The sequence below is a fragment of the Crocuta crocuta genome, unplaced genomic scaffold (assembly GCF_008692635.1).
Source record: "Crocuta crocuta isolate KB4526 unplaced genomic scaffold, BGI_CrCroc_1.0 scaffold1758, whole genome shotgun sequence".
In the NCBI taxonomy this organism is placed as follows: domain Eukaryota; kingdom Metazoa; phylum Chordata; class Mammalia; order Carnivora; family Hyaenidae; genus Crocuta; species Crocuta crocuta.
The window spans coordinates 222,625-240,775 of NW_027531929.1; positions in this window are offsets into that span (position 1 = coordinate 222,625).

Here is an 18,151-nt window from a genome sequence, read left to right on the forward strand (position 1 = left end):
GGGCAGACCAGGGATTTTCCTGCCGCTCGGTGAGCCATGGCTGTGCCCTCCCCAACAAGGGCGGAATCGCAGCTGGGCAGGGAAGGGGTACAGGATCTCTTCCCTCGAAAAGTCCACTTCACCCCTAGCAGAATCAGCCCTACCCAGCCCTGTATTCTTCAGAGTTCTGCCTGAAGTTCTGTCTCCCTTCTTCTAGCCTATTTCTTGTTATAGCTAATAATTGTTNGTGGTAAACCTTTGTCAGTGGAGGACACTTGAAAGGCATCCAGCAAGAGGGGGTTTCCCTCCAGGCTCCAGTGTGCTCCCCGGCTGGCGGGCTTGTGCGGGCACCACCCCTGCAGCGCCAGGCTCTGGGAGCGCAGGGCAGCTCGCAGCACCCCTACCCGGGGCAGTTTTGTGGCAGTGTCTCTAGTGAGACACCTCCCTGTGAAGAACTTCCTTCTGCAAACTGGAGGGCAGACCAGGGATTTTCCTGCCGCTCGGTGAGCCATGGCTGTGCCCTCCCCAACAAGGGCGGAATCGCAGCTGGGCAGGGAAGGGGTACAGGATCTCTTCCCTCGAAAAGTCCACTTCACCCCTAGCAGAATCAGCCCTACCCAGCCCTGTATTCTTCAGAGTTCTGCCTGAAGTTCTGTCTCCCTTCTTCTAGCCTATTTCTTGTTATAGCTAATAATTGTTGTATTAAACTTCCCTTGTTCAGATCATGTCTGGTTTTGTCTCTTAATAGGACTCTGGCTGATAATGAATGAATAACTGAGACTTCAATGTTCCAAGTTATTCCTGGAAGTTTGTATGTTGTCTCTAAGATGAATGATCCAAACTTTTAAGAAATGACTATGTGTGTGAAACAGCTATACTGTCATCTATGATTAAGTGAAAAAATATTAAGTAATGTGTAGATTGTTGTCCTTTATATGTTTCTAAAAATCTGTGTAAATGTGTGTGAGTCCATATTTGTAAATGCATAGAGAGGGCTCTGGAAGGGTACACAGAACCCAGAGGGGTTATTATCTCCGGATGGGTAGAGGGATGAAAGGAATAGAGAAAAGAGACTTTTATATATTTTATTCTATATTTTAAAAGTTTACATTGAGTATTTGTTACTTTTCTTCCCTTTTTTTAATGTTTGTTTTTGACAAAGAGAGACAGAGCATGAGTAGAGGAGGGGCAGAGAGAGAGGGAGACACAGAACTGGAAGCAGGCTCCAGGCTCTGCACCGTCAGCACCGAGAGCAACACAAGGCTCAAACCTATGAGTCGTGAGATCATGACCTGGGCCGAAGTAAGTCGCTTAGCCGACTGAGCCACCCAGGCGCCCCTCAAGCATAAACGTATATTCTTGGTAACCCTCCCTAGCAAGTGTCCTATAATTAAGACAAACAGAAAATAAAATGTCCTTTTTTTTTAATTTTTAGTTTATTTTTGAGAGAGAGAGAGAGAGAGAGAGAGAGAGAGAACTTGAGTGGGGGAAGAGCAGAGAAAGAGGGAGACACAGAATCCGAAGCAGGCTCCAGCTTGATGCGGGGCTTGAACCCATAAACTGCGAGATCATGACCTGAACTAAAGTCAGACACTTAACCGACTGAGCCACCGAGGTGCCCCTAAAATGTCCTTTTAAGATGCAAGCGGCAAGTCCCCAGCGAGTCTGTGTGCGAGGAGGAGCCATGCTACTGTGAGAAAATAGGCTGTCGGAACTAAGTCAGTTTGGGACTATGAGCCAAAATCCCTGACCCTGCCGCTGCCAGCCACAAGGGGAGCCTTAGTCTGAATGTCTATAGTAATAACAGCCGGCCCGCAAAGCCCTTAGATTGTGGCTTTAAGTAATCTGGCTCAGGGCCACTGGAGTGGATGATAGACATTTTTATGGACTTGGCTTTGAGTCCTCGGAGCCAGCAGCCACGTCAGCAGGAATATATACCCTCCTACCTTTGGGTAGAATCCAAGGCTTTTAATTACAGGTAAGTCAACTGCTTCCTGATTTATGCAAAACGCTTTGAGAATGCCAGTTACTGAGCCGTAACATTAAAATGGCCATTGAAGGGACCATTAAGGTAATGGAACCATCGGTGCCTGGAAGAACAAAATGTATTTCTCAAAGTCCCCAACTGGCAAAGACCACTTCCCAGTCCCCTCCTGGAGCCTGTGACAATCGCCCAAGCCACCTATACCTCCTTCATACCACTGTCCAGTAGTCCCCACCTCCCTGCCTCCCGCTCCTCCCCCCGCCCCCATCCCTTAGAGCCTCCCACGGGACACGTGGGACACACAGATACTCAATGAAGATTTTTATGGGAAGCAGTGGGTTCCCCTCTCAGTTCCACAACTGCTCTCAGGCCTACTCTCATGTATTTTAACCCGACATCACTTGTTTTTAGACGGCAGGGGGTTGGCGCTGCCCAGATCATGTGATTTTCCTGTGGCCCCCAAATGCCTTAGAAAAAGCTCTGGGAATCACCCAAGAGGCCACTGCGGGTTCTCAGTTCTCTTTCGTTCTTTCATCACCAACTTTACCTTCTTGAAACACCTCTGTGTTGTGCTGTCCCACCCCCTCTGGCAGGACTGGGTCCCGTGGGCAGCCTGTCCTCGGGTCATCACCCCCGCCCTTCTGCCTGCCCTTCTCGCCCTCCCCCACAGGAGGGCTGCTGCTGTTGCTGCAGGGACAGCTGGAAACAGATCAGGAAGCTGAAGGGAGATACATACACTTTTATTTCAAAGCTTTATGTGAAAAACAAAAGTGCATTTGCCAAAACTAGAAATAAAGCATGAGAAGGTAAGCCTTTGAGAAACACTGAAAGTGAACCCTAAAATTTCAGTGGTGAATTTTTCTGAAAATTTTTGACAGGAACATAGAAAATGATACACTTGTGTCTTTGTCTTGATATGATAGATTGACAGAAATGAAGAAGAGATTATCCAGGTTTTTCCATGCTTGGTAATACAAGCCCAGTACACTGGTGCACCATATCGGGCCCCCTAAACAAAGGCCTAGGGGAACCAGGCAAGGTTAATAGGACGATAGCCAGCTTCAGAGAAGGACAGGGCTACTGTGCTCTAGCCAATTCCTGCCAGGGAACATGGGACCATAGTTGCCAGATGTGAGTTTTCAAGAGAAGCTTTAAAATCCAATTTGGGTGTATACGTGAGAATGTATATATGAAATCTGCCCGTTTTTAAGGGTTGGCAAATGTTTTCAAAAGCAGATCAGACACGGGGCGTCTGGGTGGCTTAGTCGGTCGGGCGTCTGACTTTCGCTTAGGTCATGATCTCACGGTTCGTGGGTTTGAGCCCCGCGTTGGGCTCTGTGCTGGCTGCCAGCTCAGAGCCTGGAGCCTGTTTCGGAGTCTGTGTCTCCCTCTCTCTCTGACCCTCCCCTGTTCACGCTGTCTCTCTCTCTCCTAGAAATAAATTAAAAAAAAAAAAAGCAGATCAGACACGACTTACTTTTCCCTTGTCTTCTGGATTTAGAGAATCTTTACAGGGTAAAGTTTCAGAAAAGGCACAGTGGGAAAGAGTCAAATGAGTCAGGTATTAAGTACTTATGTTTAGTTTTCCTAAGTACCATAGAAAAGATTGCCTCCAGTCCAAATGCAGTTATAATGTCCACATATATGCTAGCAATTCACAATTTGAGTTCTCTTTGACCTAATTTGTATGGTCCAGGCTCCTTGATGACGCCTCCCTTCTTAAAGGTCAGATTGGAGTTTTGGCTTTCAGTATCCACAGGGCTGATTTTGTTGCTTCCCAAACCCCTAACCCAGAAGGTGATGTCTGCCTTTCCTCCAGGACCACACACACTTCGATCCAGTATAGCAGGTTAAGGGAAGGGGAGATGGCTGAATAATAGCGATTTTCCTCCAACCTCTACCTGGGGATTTTCTAAGAGACTATCAGCGGAAAAGGAAGCACAGCTCAAAGTTGCTGTGTGGAAGGATCTCATCCTCCATGAGACAAATTACTAATATCCCTGTTCAAATGACATTCCGTCCTTCTTGAAGATCAGCAACTTAAACCTGTGCCAGTCTCTTGTAAATAACTGGAAATTCCTACCTGAGGAGATCGAACTTCCTGCCCCAAATTGCCGCCAGCACTTCACTCCTTCCTGCTCCATCTTGGGGAGGCAGCACCCCGTCTTTCCACTGGAGGCTTAGATAGCCGGCACCCCCACTCACCTTCTGAGGAAGGAAGAGCCACACAGGCAGCCAAGGCCACCAGAGCGAGTCCTGTCTGCTGCATTCCTGCCTGCCCCAGCAGCCCGGGCTGTACCACAGGTGAAGCTGTAGAATCAGGAAATGAGGCTGAAGGTGTCCTTGGGTGCAGAGAGTGTGGAGGAACAGCAAGCCAGACAGCCCCGCCCTGGGAGGTGCTGGGGTACCTATTTCTCATATTTCTTTCCTTGAGACCAGGCTCTTTCTTAAGATGAGAACTGTGTTCAAGGACCTGGGGGGTCTAGCCATGTCAGCGGTGGTTTGGCGGTTGGCGGGGTCCTTGCGAGCTGGGGGTGTGCATCAGAATCACCTGGGAACCATTAAACCATAGCTATCTACTTGGATTCCTTCACAGACGTAGCATTCAGGATTTGGCGCGGGGGGCTAGTAATTTGAATTCTTCTGAAGCTTCATAGGGGATTCTGATGGACACCTCCATTGAGAACTGTTACGTAAAGGAATCCGTTTTTAAGTAGCTTGGTGAAACTCAGAGTTTCTGGGGACAAGGGTGACAAGTCATAAAAAAACAGTATTATCTGGTGGAAGGATATGGAAAAATTCGACCCCACTCTGGCCTTGGTTTATAGCCAAATTGTTTTCAGTGGAGCTGTTCGTTTATTTAGGAGAAAAGACAGGTAGAGAGGCCTCTTCCCTCTAGGCTGTGCCTGGTAGAAAAGAGAGGCCCAGAGGAGATGTAAGCAGGAATGAGGTGGTGGGGTTCTAGTCCAGCTTTGCTGCTAATCAGCTTTGAAACTAAGAATGTATGGTAGGGTAAGAATAACTGGATTATTTTTTTTAATTTTTTAACGTTTTATTTATTTCTGAGAGAGAGACAGCATGAGCAGGGGAGGGTCAGAGAGAGAGCGAGACACAGAATCTGAAACAGGCTCCAGGCTTTGCGCTAGCTGTCAGCACAGAGCCTGACGCAGGGCTCCATCCCACGAACTGTGAGATCATGACCTGAGCTGAAGTCGGACACTCAACCGACTGAGCCACCCAGGCACCCCAAGAATAACTGGACTCTAAACCTGCCTCTTCTACTAACTGGTTGCAAAACCTCAGAATATGTACTTAACTTTTTTTTGTAAATAAGGAGTCAGGCTGGATGATCTCCAAAATTTCGCCATGCTCTCTTTATAGTTTCTCTGTCTCATGTGGTAGCTGCTTGTCTGTATGTGGCCCTTGAGCATTTGAAACGTGCTCGTCCAAATTCAAATGCACTATGAGCATAAAATACACACCAGATTTCAGACTTAGTACAAAAAATATAAAATATCTCATTAATAATTTTCATATTGATTACATGCTGAAATGATAATATTTGGATATGCTGAGTTGAGTAAGACATTATTTAAATTAAAATCACTTGTTTCTTTTTACTTTTTTCATATGACTACTCAGAAAAGCCTAAGTTACACATATACTTATCTTTGTGTTGGGTAGTTACTTTGTAAGGTCAAGAGCTCGAGGCCAGAATTGTCCCCTAGCTGTCAAGCTGTGGTCCTTAACCAAACTCCAATTTCACTATCAAGCAGCCATAGGAGCCCTGAGGGGGCTCAGTCAGTTGAGTGTGGACGTCGGCTCAGGTCATGATCTCAAGGTTCGTGAGTTCCAGTCCTGCATCGGGCTCACTGCTGTCCGTGCAGAGCCTGCTTCAGATCCTCTGTCTCCCTCTCTCTCTTCCCCACACCACTCACATTCTCTCTCTCAAAAATAAATAAAACATAAAAATAACAGCCACAATAAAGGACAAAATCTTGCTATTTGCAACAACATGGTTGGAGCTACAGGGTATAATGCTGAGTGAAATAACTCAGTTCGGAGAGAGACAGATACCATATGATTTCACTCATATGTGGAGTTTAAGAAACAAAACGAACAAACAGAGAAAAAAGACAAACAACCTCCCCCCCAAACTCTTCAATATAAAGAACAAACTGACAGTTGCCAGAGGGGAGGGGGGAGGGGGGATGGGTGAAACAGGTGAAGGGGGTGAAGAGTGCACTTTCCAAGATGAGTGCCGAAAAATATATAGAATTGTTGAATCATTATTCTGTACACCTGAAACTAATATCATGCTGTAGGTTAATTATACTCCAAGTTAAAACATAAATTTTAAAAATTTTAAAAGGGAAGCAAGTTAAAAAGGACCAGGGTTGATAATAAACTAAGAAATTGGAGCTATGGAGTACATGGGTGTAGGCAAAGATGGTGGCCTGAACGAAGACCCAATCATGCAGAGAAGCCATTCTGGTCGCTGCCACCAAGCAAGGGGACCCTGCCACAGGTCTTGGTTATAGAACACAAAGAAGCTGCGGAGGTGATCTGCTTCTCTGCAGTAGAATAAAGCCTCTGTTCAGATGAAATGAAGGGTGACTGCTAGAGAACCCAGAGAGATTTTTAATCCAACAGGAAGGTTGGGCTCGATTTTGATGAGACGGGCATTAGACAGAGCCCGTGTTCTTACTCTTGTGCTTTTATTTGCTTCTCTATTTAATGGGACAGCTTCCCTTTCACCATGTGCTATTTTGCTAGGGAGTGTCACCAGGGGCCTGCCAGGAAGAAGGTAAAGGGGCAGAATCCAAATGCTTAGAAAACACAGGCGCTCTTCCTTGAGTGGTCTCAGCTTGTTAGCATTTTCTCTCTCTTTCCCACTTGGTCCCAGGGCCACTGCAAGGAGATGGTGGGTTGGGTAGTGGCTCCTAGAGGACAATCGGTGTGACATATGGGACTCATGAAATTACCACCATTAGAATGACAGCCCTGGGACAAGGCGCTATGTCAGCCTGGTGTTTAAAGGCAAACCTGAACCCACGAGCAGGAGCCAGCAGCCCCTGGAAATCCCTACGCCATGTTGTATGGAGTGAGCATGAGAGCAGTGCTGGGCAGGTTGGTTTGACTGGTGTGAGGGCAAACTGAACGACGAAATTTCTGCATGGGGAGGACATGGTGCAAGCTACAGTCATGGGGTATGTGTGTCTGCGTGTGACGGGGTGTTCCCCAGGCAGAAGCGGACCAGAATTAACTGTGAAGGAGCCTCGAAAGACTGAGATAAGAACAACTTTGATTATTCAGATATCTGGGCCTGGAGCTTCTCCAAAGCCGAATGAGGAGGAGCCTGGGAAATGTGTGCCCTAAGGACCTAGGGAACAGTTGGAGGGCAAAGCCATAGAATCAAACAGTTTGAGGACAGCCTAAAAGTATGTTCGGTTTTGTGTTCCCCATTGTGAAATGTCCCTGGCTAAGAATACCAGGAGGCAAACTTAAAAAAAATTTTTTTTCAGGGGGGTGGGGAGGGGGTGGGCGCCTGNGAGCCTGCTTGGGATTCTCTCCCTCTCTCTCTGCCCCCCTTCTCCCCTCCCCCCTGGTTTGAGCATGTACACACTCTAACCCCCTTAAAATAAATAAATAAATATTTTTAAAAAGTTTTTTATTTTGCCAGGAAAAAGCAAATCATTTTCACCTTAAAGAGAATTAAGCATAAATCTCAGACATTCATAAAAATACTTGATACCATCCGTGCTCTAGGTAAAATGACCAATTTGGATTAGGAGGATGAAGAAGATTTCTACCTTATTGCTTAACTTTATTTTTTTTATTTCAGAGAGAGAGACAGAGAGTACTAGTAGGGGAGAGGTGCAGATGGAAAGAGAAAGACTCTTAAGCAGGCTCCATACTTATCATGGAGCCCAATGTGGGGCTCAATCCCATGACCCTGGGATCATGACCTGATCAAAATTGAGTCGGATTCCCAACCAACTGAGCCAACCAGCGCCCTGGTAATGATATTTAAATGTTCATTTCATAGAAGGACTTGTTTTCTATACTATATAGAAAACAAAAAATTATACATGGAGTTTTCTTAAGGCATGGAGGATGATTAGTTATAAAAATATATTTTACCAGGGGATTTATAGGCTTGAAATTAGGACCAAGAGCTGTGTGTGTGTGTGTGTGTGTGTGTGTGTCTGTGTGTGTGTAATACTTCAGAAATCTGTAGTCTTTAGAAATAAGATAGAACATTTTCCAGTTGAGATGGCTTCTAAGAGAGCCAGGCCAGGCTGTGGTTTCATGATTTACACTCTGTAGTTAATTAAATGTGTGATGGGGTAGGGCATCAGATATGCTAAGGTAAACAGGGAAGAAAAAAATGCAGGACTAATCAGTGGGAACAGAGTTTGAACCTAGAGCCAAAGTAGGGAATTTCCCTGGAACTGAATTTCTTATTCCTGGTTAACATTTTAGTTTCCTTTTCAGACTTAACCGTATAACTGTTTTCTTTTTTTAGGATTCATGCTTTCCGGATATGGAAACAATCCAAATTCATCCCAGTTTCATCATTATCAGTTTTATACTGAGTATGCTGAGGCACGGAAGTTATGTGACTTGACTAGATGAGTCAGTAAATTGGGAATTATAGAGCAGAATAGTATAACAATCTAACAAAAACAAACAGAATGCCCCCCAGGGAAGTCTTAAAAAGGAAAGCAATGGTGGACAAGTAGCCTTTTTGGGTCTTAAAATACATTGTAAATCTACTGTAACTAAAATAGTAGATTCTAGACACCAGTGGATAAATCCAAAAGATATAATGCTCATGAGAATTTCATATGTAAGAAAGTTAGCATTTTACATCAGGGAAAACTGTGGATTATTCAATGGTTTTGAAACAACTGGCTAACCATGTGAAAAAAGATAAAGTTGAAGATTTAAATTTCAGATGTATTAAATATCTAATGTAAAGAATTAAAATATGGAAGTGTACAAAGGAAATATGGAAGGTTTTTAAAAAGTTTTGTCATTGTGGAGATCTTTATATATATATATATAAATTTTTTTTTATTGTTTATTTATTTGTTTGAGAGAGAGAGAGAACGAATGGGGGAAGGACAGAGAGAGAGGGAGAGAGAGAATTCCCAAGCAGGCTCTGCCCTGGGGAAGGATTTTGTAAGCATAAAACATGACTCAGGAGCCAAGAAGAAAAGAATGAAAATTTTGACCATACAAAAAAGTGAAATCCCATCGTGGAGAAATGAAACTCAATTAAAGACAAATGGCAAAAAGTTGCATGTGGGAGGGCCACCTGGCTGACTCAATTGGAAGAGCACTTAACTCTTGATCTCGGCGTAGAGACTTTGGGCCTCACGTTGGGTGTAGAGATTACGTAAATGAATAAATAAATAAAAACTTTTAAAAAATCATGTGTGGAAAAGAAGACATTTGTAAGACAATAGACAACAAAGGGCTGCTTGTATATCAGTAAGGAAGAGGCCAATGACTCCATGAAAAATGGGCTACGGATAGGAACACATAGTTCACAGAAATAAAAAGGCTTATAACACCCTTTTAATGTTTGGCATTCTTCAAAATTACTTAGACACCAATAAAAACAGCAAAATGAGACACACTTTTTACCGGCCAGGCTGGCAAAGAGCAAAGTATTTCATATTACAGGGTATTAGTAAGTATTTACTCATATGTAGGTAATAGGAGTGTAAATTGGTACAAAGTCTTAGGACATTAATCTGGCAATACCTGGCAATTTAAAATGAAGGTATCCTTTGAATTAAGAGTCATGTGGTAATCCACATTCATTTCCTCACAATTTTTGAACTCATGGTGGCTTTTTCAAGGTCAGCGGGAGAGCCTCTGATCTCCAGATGCTCTTTTAAAGAGCTCACCTGATTAGGTCAGGCCCACCCAGGATAACAGCATCTTTGATTCACTTAAAGTCAACTTTAATTACATCCGCAAAATTTCTTCATGGTTTCCGCATTCTATTGGTTAGAAGCAAATCACAGTTTCCACCTGCACTCAAGACAAGGCGATTGTACAATAGCGTGGATACCCGGAAGCACAAATCACCAGGCTCTTGGAATCGTGCGTGCCACGTCAATATTACCAACTATAAAACCACCGTCTCTACCAGAGAATATCTAATTCTAAAGTAGAGTTCATTTCATAGTAGGTGCTGTTTCAAACATTTTGCATATACTAAGTTACTTATTGGTCAGGACAATCCTATAAAGTATGAACTCTTCTTCCTTTTTACAGATAAGGAAACAGAGGCACAAGTTTAGTGTGCTCAAGGTCATAGAGCTTATAAGTGTTGGAGCTAGCACTGGAACCCAGGCAGTCGATGTTCTGTCTTTCTTGCTACACTATGTATGCATTTTGCAAATATGTACAGTGGTAAAAAAAAGAATTTAATATTCCAGTAATTGAGGCTGTGTAACAAGTATGCCAATGCTTGTAGCTTCAACCACCACAGCATTTGCTGTTTTGCTCATGAGTCTGCTTTTTAGGCTCCACTCACGTCTGCTCCACTCAGCATCTCCTGGAGTGGTTGGAGGCTGGAAGCTGGATTATCTGGGGGGCTCACCCACTCCCATACTGCAGTTGAGGCTGGCTGTTGGCCGGGGACCTCAGTTGTTCTTTATGCGAGCTTCTCCATGTGACTAACTTGCCTTCTCTCACAGCGTGGTGATTGAGTATCAAGGGCAAGTATCCCATGAGTGAGAGAGCGAGCCAGGAAGAAGCTGTATTGACCTTGGGGCACCTGGGTGGCTCAGCTAGGTAAGCATCTGACTCTTGATCTCAGCTCAGGTCTTGATCTCAGGGTCGTGAATTCAAGCCCTGTGTTGGGCTCCATGCTGGGAGTGAAGCATACTTATAAACAAACCAACCAACAAACAAAAATTTTGTGTGACTCAAGAAGCTATATTGCCCTTTATGAACTGTTTTGGAATTTACAGTTTCATTTCTACGGCATCTGATTAATCAGGATAGTCAAAAAGTCCTACCAAGGGTGAAGAGGAGGGGAAAAAGACCACCTCTCATTGGAGAGTGGCAAAGTTCTAGAAAAGCATGAGGACCTGAAATATTGCTGTCAATCTTGCACAAAAGATTGATTAATTTATTTCTCTAGCTCAGAGCTAGCCTGTACTGAAACCATCCCAATAACTTAGCTATTCTTTTCTTCAAGAAAAAGTTCCCACAATCTTAGATAATAAAACATTGTCTTTCTTTTTCTTATTTTTATACTCCTAGATCACCTTTTCCTCTTATATTTATCTTCCGGTGGAGGACAAATGAAATTTTAAGCTTCTATCAGGTCTTTGCTATTGGCTTTGAACCTGAGTAATTATGTTTTCTTTCTTTTGGCTGACATTTCAGGGAAGATTCCTGAGGTAGGACTGTCTAGAACATGCCAGTTCTTATCTTCTAAGAAAATAGGGAAGGATGAAGGAAATAGGTTCATTCAGTTATTCATTTATTCAAAATATATGAGCTTCCATCTTGCACTGAGCACAGCCCTAGGGAAAGAGTAAGAGATGAAGACTGTGACTCTGCCCTTGAGAAACCCATGCTGGTAGAGGAAAAGAGAAAGACAAGCAACAATTTCTGTATTAATTCCTGTGATAGGGTCCATTCTTTCCTGTTGCTCAGGGTGATGCCTTTGTTACTCTCTTAAGTGTGAAAAATCAAGGTAACCACCCTGACAGGTCTTCAGCTGGGTCTTTGTCTTGTCTGGGATGGATGCTTCCTAGCACCCAAGTCCTCAGAAAGAAGGCTGCTGTTGCACTAAAATTAGAAAGGCAGTGCCTAAACTGTGTGCCCAGGCGTCCCAGGGTACCTAGATGAACTCTCAGGGGTGCCATGGGATATTCTAAATTACTGAGGGATATTCTAAATTACTGCATGGCTCAGTCGTTTAAGCATCTGACTCTTGATTTTGACTCGTCATGATCTCACGGCCATGGGATTGAGCCCCAAGTAGGGCTTTGTGCTGGGCATGGAGCCTGCTTGGGATTCTCTCCCTCTCTCTCTCTGCCTTTCCCCCACTTTTCTCTCTCTCTCTCTCTCAAAAGAAATAAATAAACTTAAAAGAAAGTTTAAATTATTGAGGGAAATGATAGGGACCCCACTACTACTATTAAGTCATTTGGATCTAACTAAATAACAGGAGCTACCTGATATTTCTTTTGGCCTAGTGGTATGGCGAAAAAATGACTGACATTAAGAACACCATACATAAGCCAAGAAAGTTTGGTAACCATTAGAGTCCCTCATCTATCAATTTTCTTAATACTTCCTTCCTCACATTTTTCTTCCAAGTGAACACACACTGTTTGAGCCACTCTTCATCTGGGACAAGGCCTTATTGCCTGATTCACCCGGTGGGACTTCTCCCTGGGCCTTCAGAGGGGTCTTCAGATGGGCATCATTTCCAGTCTCTTCCTGCTTCTGCCTCCCTTTCTGTGGCCTTCTCCCCTTAGCGTTCACCTGTTCAGCATTCCTTCCCCCCGCTGCTCTGCTCTGCATGTCCCCATGGAGATAATCAAGCCTCAGTCCTCACTGGTGACTTGCAGATTTTGTATTCCTGTCCTTTCCTCCTCTGCCCAGTTATTGCTACTCAGAAAAAGGTAAATTGGTGGCCATAGCTGGTTCAGCACCCCAAGATTCACTTCCATTTGAACTCCTGGTGAGATGAGAAAGTCCTATCCCTGTCATTAACATATGTTTGCACAGTTCTCTTGCTCGGGATATTAACTGATATCCTGGGGCCACAATCCCGGGACAGCTGTTGCCTCAACTGACATTCCATTTTGGAGATCATCAGTGGTAAATACGCAAATGAGTCCTAGCTCAAGGCTTCTCCTCTGGCCCTTGTGGTGGCGCGGAGGTGAGGAAGCTGAATAAGAAGGGACAGGGAAAGCATTTGGTCCTTTGCCACCACACCACACAACAGAAGGATGCAGAGGACTAGACCAAAGCGGAACCCTAGCTCTACCCTGGAAGCTGGACTGAGAGGTTTAAAATGATTTCTAGACAGGGGTGACTCATTCTGTTAAGCTGGCTGACCTCAGCTCAGGTCATGATCACACGGTTCATAGTGCAAGCTGTTAGCGCTGAACCTGCTTCAGATCTTCTGTCCCCCTCATTCTGTGCTCCTCTCCCACTCTTTCTCTCTCTTTCTCTCAAAAATAAATACAAACATTCAAAATAAATAAAGTGATTTACAGATAGGATGCACCTGAGGTGATCTTGAAGCAGTAAGAGCTACACAGACACCTAAGTGGGGAAGGAAAAGCCTTCCAGCCAGAGAGAATAGCACGTACCCAAAGCCAAAGGCGAGCACTTTCCATTCTGGGTACTCCTGATTGGTCAGAGCTTGGGGTGGAGGCGGAACCTGATCTGAAAAGGCTACACGCAAGGGGAGAGGGACCACATCCCTGGTTTGCTTAGATATTATTTCTAGTATTTTCTTCTTAGGTTGTAAGTAGCCTAAATTCAGAAGTAATCGGCACTGGGCTCACAGGCCTCTTACTGCTGCTGCCTCTAGTCTTCAACCTTCTTGTTGGGAAGACGACACATGACTGCCTGACATCAGTTCAAACACAGGGGCTCTTGGGTTACAGTCACTGGGGAGAAAGGCAAACCTGCTACTATCACTTACCCATCTTGGTGCTTCCACATGGCCCTCAGGGTAAATTCCCAACTCCTCAACACGCAGAGGAGGCAGTCTGGCCCCAGGCTGGTCAGCTGACTGCCTTCAGCCTTCACCTCTCCCACTCCAGACGCCTAATCAGCAAAATTGAATTACCTGTCATCCCACCTATGCTGTCACTCGGGGCTTCGGGGCTTTGCAATTGCTGTTCCCTCTGCCTTGGGGGTCTCCCCACCCTTCCCATCGCCTCCCTCGCACCTTCACTGGAGCCCCCTGCTTTTCCTTTAGTTTTCAGGGAACTCCCCTCCTTTCCTAATGGGACTTCACAGGGCCTGGGTTTGCTCGTATTGCCCCCACTGATCAGGCTATATCTTCTGTATGTCTCTGCCATCAGCCTACAGGCTCTTTTACGACGGAGACTATGTGTTTTTCACCATTAGAACATTTTTTTTTTAAGTAGGCTCCATGTCCAATGTGGAGCTTGAACTCACAACCCTGAGATTGAACCGCATGCTCCACCAACTGAGCCAGCCAGACGTCCCCAGAACATTAGCTTTTAACACGAGGCCTGCTACACAGTAGGAACACATTAAACACCAAGTGAACCGGTGTTGTGTGGGGGCAAGTACTGGATACATTTTCACTCAAGTAACTGTGGATGTTTCATTGGCCAAGGCTTTTATGAATTTAAATCTTATTTTTTCTTTTCATTGAGAATGGAGAAAGAGTTTGTAGGGGCGCCTGGGTGGCTTAGTCGGTTAAGTGTCCGACTTTCGCTTAGGTCATGATCTCGCGGTTCGTGGGTTCGAGCCCCACGTCGGGCTCTGTGCTGACTGCCAGCTCGGAGCCTGGAGCCTGTTTCAGTCTGTGACTCCCTCTCTCTCTGACCCTCCCCTGCTCACGCTGTCTCTCTCTCTCCTAGAAATAAATAAAACATTAAAAAAAAAAAGAGTTTGTATTAAGATTCAATAGTTCTACACAGAGAAAATAGAGAACAAATAGAACTGTACTGTCAATAGCAAAGGGAAAAAGGTCATTATTTTCCCCAAAACAAACTTAACTCTGGCAAGACAAGTCAGAGGTTATCTCCCCCAGAATTTCAGGACCTGCCNCCCCCCCCCCATCCTGTGGGATTATGGAAAGCTAGAGCCAGAAGAGAGTCATTGAAAGCATTTGGGCCTATTTCTCATTGGCTTAAAAAGGACATGTGACTTGTGCAAAGACACCGGGGCTAAATTCTGGTCCAGGGCACAGGATTCAAGAGAGCAGTCTTAGTTATACGGGAAGCATCTCACCAGCTCATATCAAATAAGACCACCAGGAACAAAACAACAATGAAAAATATCTCAGGGTAAGCAGAAGTATGGCCCCCGTATCTTAATCCCTGGAATTTGGGAATATGTTACCCTACATGGCAGAAGAGGCTTTGCAAAGTGATAAAGAACCTGGAGCTGACGAACTTGGCCTGGATTATGCAGCTGGGTCTAATATAATCACAAAGGTCCTTAAATCAGAGAATCTTCCCAGCTGTGGCCTGAGGGAGACGTGACTATCAAAAGAGGATCAGAGGGGCGCCTGGGTGGCTCAGTCAGTTAAGCATCTGACTTCGCTCAGGTCATGATCTTGCGGTCCGTGAGTTCGAGCCCCAGGTCAGGCTCTGTGCTGACAGCTCAGAGCCTGGAGCCTACTTCAAATTCTGTGTGTCTCTCTCTCTCTCTGTCCCTTCCCCCCCAGCCTCTGCTCGAGTAAATAAACATTAAAAAAAAGAAGAAGAAGAAAGAAAGAAGATCAGAAAGATGCATGTGAAGAAGGAATCCGACCTCCCATTGCTGGCTTTGAAGAACACAGGGGACCACAAGCCAAGGGATGCAGGTGGCATCTAGAAGCTGCAGGAGGCAAGGAAACAGATCCTTCCCTAGAAACTCACATGGGCCACGTCCCTGCTGATGCCTTGACTTTAACCCAGTGAGACCTGTTTTGGATTTCTGACATATGGAACTGGACGATAATGCATTTATCTTGTTTTAACCAACAAACGTATGGTAATTTGTTAGAGCAGCAAAAGAAGAGTAATACCGGACTCACGCAGGCACACCCCCTCCAACCTCTCAGCAGCCACGTGGGCAGCCTTCCCGTCTCTCTTCCATTCTTTCTTCTCACTCTTTTTTTTTTTTTTAAGTTTATTTCTTTATTTTGAGGGAGAGCGAGCAAGTGAGGGAGCAGGGGAGGGGCAGAGAGAGAGGGAGACAGAGAATCCCAAGCAGTCTCCATGCTCAGCACGAAGTCCCCACAAGCGAGAGATCATGACCTGAGCTGAAATCAAGAGTTGGATGCTTAACTGATGGAGCCACCCAGGAGCCCTTCTTCTCACTCTTCTTCAGTACTTTCACCCCTTCAAAGATCCCCTGAGGTTTAATTTATGCCCATCTCACTTGGATCGCTATGTGGCTATGGGAGCAGAGAGCTTGCCTAGTGACTGGCTCTGGGTCTCACATCTGAGGAAGGAAGAGCCCTTTGCAGAAGGCATGGCCTGGGGTCCATGCCACCCTTCATGAAGCCAGTCCTGGGTCAACCTGTGTAGAATCTAAAGAAACACTGGAGTCCCTACGGGCCAGGAGAGCAGGCCTAACACTGAGAGACTATTGTTACAGACTCTGGGCAAACAGCCGTGGCAGTCCAGGAAGAGGAAGGGTATGTTTACACACAGCTCTCCAAGAAAAGCAAGGCTCTACAGCACACAATGAGGTCCTTATAGCAGAGTCTTTCATGAAGACTTTAAAAAGCTCCAGTCATTTCTCTGTGACTCGTGAAATAGCTGTGGGTAATGAGGTCTGACCGCTGTCACTGAGCTATGTTATGCCTGCATGCAGTCTGTTCCGTAACCACCAGCCCGTTTTATACTTTATTGAGCATCACCCAGATATCTAGGGGAATTTTCTCTCTGCCTTGCAGTTCATGTGCATGGCACCACGGATGCTGACCTGGGAACCCAGGCATTGCTTGAATTAAGTCAAATGAATACTGAATGAGAAAGGGTGTGTGAATTCGGATGGGTGCTTTGTTTGAAAGCTCACAGAGTACTGAGGAGGCTCAGGATGAGTGTTAGAGCTTGAAGCGGACATTCCCCTCCCGGTTGCTGGACATCAAAACGTTACTGACTGCTGCTGGGTACGTAAGCCAAATAACTCCTTGTCGGTCAGGCAAAGGGTAAAATGCTGCAGAAACGCTTTAATTAATATCTTTATTCCTGCAAAGTAAAGAAAGGCCAAGGGGACACACACGGCAATGCCTTGGGTTTATGCAAAGCGCAAAGTACCTGTGGAGATCGAATATTAATATAAATTTCTCAGATCAGTGGAATGCTGTGAGCCTCTTGGCTTGGATCTAATATGGACAGAAATTCTGAGGCTTGGCTTTTCTGGTACAGTATCTGGGAAAAAAAATGTTTAGTAGTGAGCAAAGTGTTATTAAGATACCCTGCTGAAGTTAGATGGCAGGCCAAGTCAACAGGGTTTCCTAACAACTTTAAAGATGTGTGTTCTGGAGAAGAACTGGGGAAAAGGCAACCATGCGTGTGACTCTGGATCGGCTGATTGGAGAGTACATGAGGGCGTCTAGGCACTGAGTGTTGAAATAGTAAACAGGAACCTAGAACACTGCCTTGGTAGGAGAAGGGCAGAGTCAAATGTGCCTAGCAGAGGACTGATGGACCTAGTGACAAAGGAAGGTTGAGAAAAATTAAAGATATCGACAAGGAAAAGAGTTGGCTTAAGGAAGAGGAGGGAAGGGAATGAAGTCAAAGAAACAGGATGAGTCTAGAGTCGTGGTTCTGCTGTAAAAAAAGTTTTTTTTAAGTTTTATTATTTATTTCTGAGAGAGGAAGAGACAGAATGAGCATGGGAGGGTCAGAGTGAGAGGGAGACACAGAATCCAAAACAGGATACAGGTTCTGAGCTGGCTGTCAGCATAGAGCCTGACACAGGGCTTGAACCCACAAACCATGAGATCATGAGATGAGCTGAAGTCAAATGCTTAACCCACTGAGCCACCCAGGTATCCCTAGAGTTATGGTTCTTAAAGTGTGGTTCTTGAATAGCAGCATCAATATCATCAACCTAAAATCTCCAGGAAGCAGTAATTAAGAAAGGATGTTTATTTGGGATCAAAGAATTGCAATTCGGGGTACACAGATTTGGGTTGTAACTCAAATAGCGTCTGCTAGGGAGCGAACTCAGAGGTTTTTAAAGCAAAAAAGGAAAGTCTGTATAGTTGTTCAAAAGAATTTTTTATTGGTGTTCAGGGCAAAAAGTTACTTTTGAGGGAGTATAAATTGGTTGCTAAGGCTGTTGCTAAGCAAAGTCTTTTAGTGTAGCAAGTTGCAGGTGTTCAGGCTGAGTGCTTGTAATAGTTGAGGTTTGGCTCAGTTCAAAATTTGATGGTTCCACTAGTGAGGACATGCCTAAGGCCCATCTCCTTAATGGCCTCCCAGCTCCATT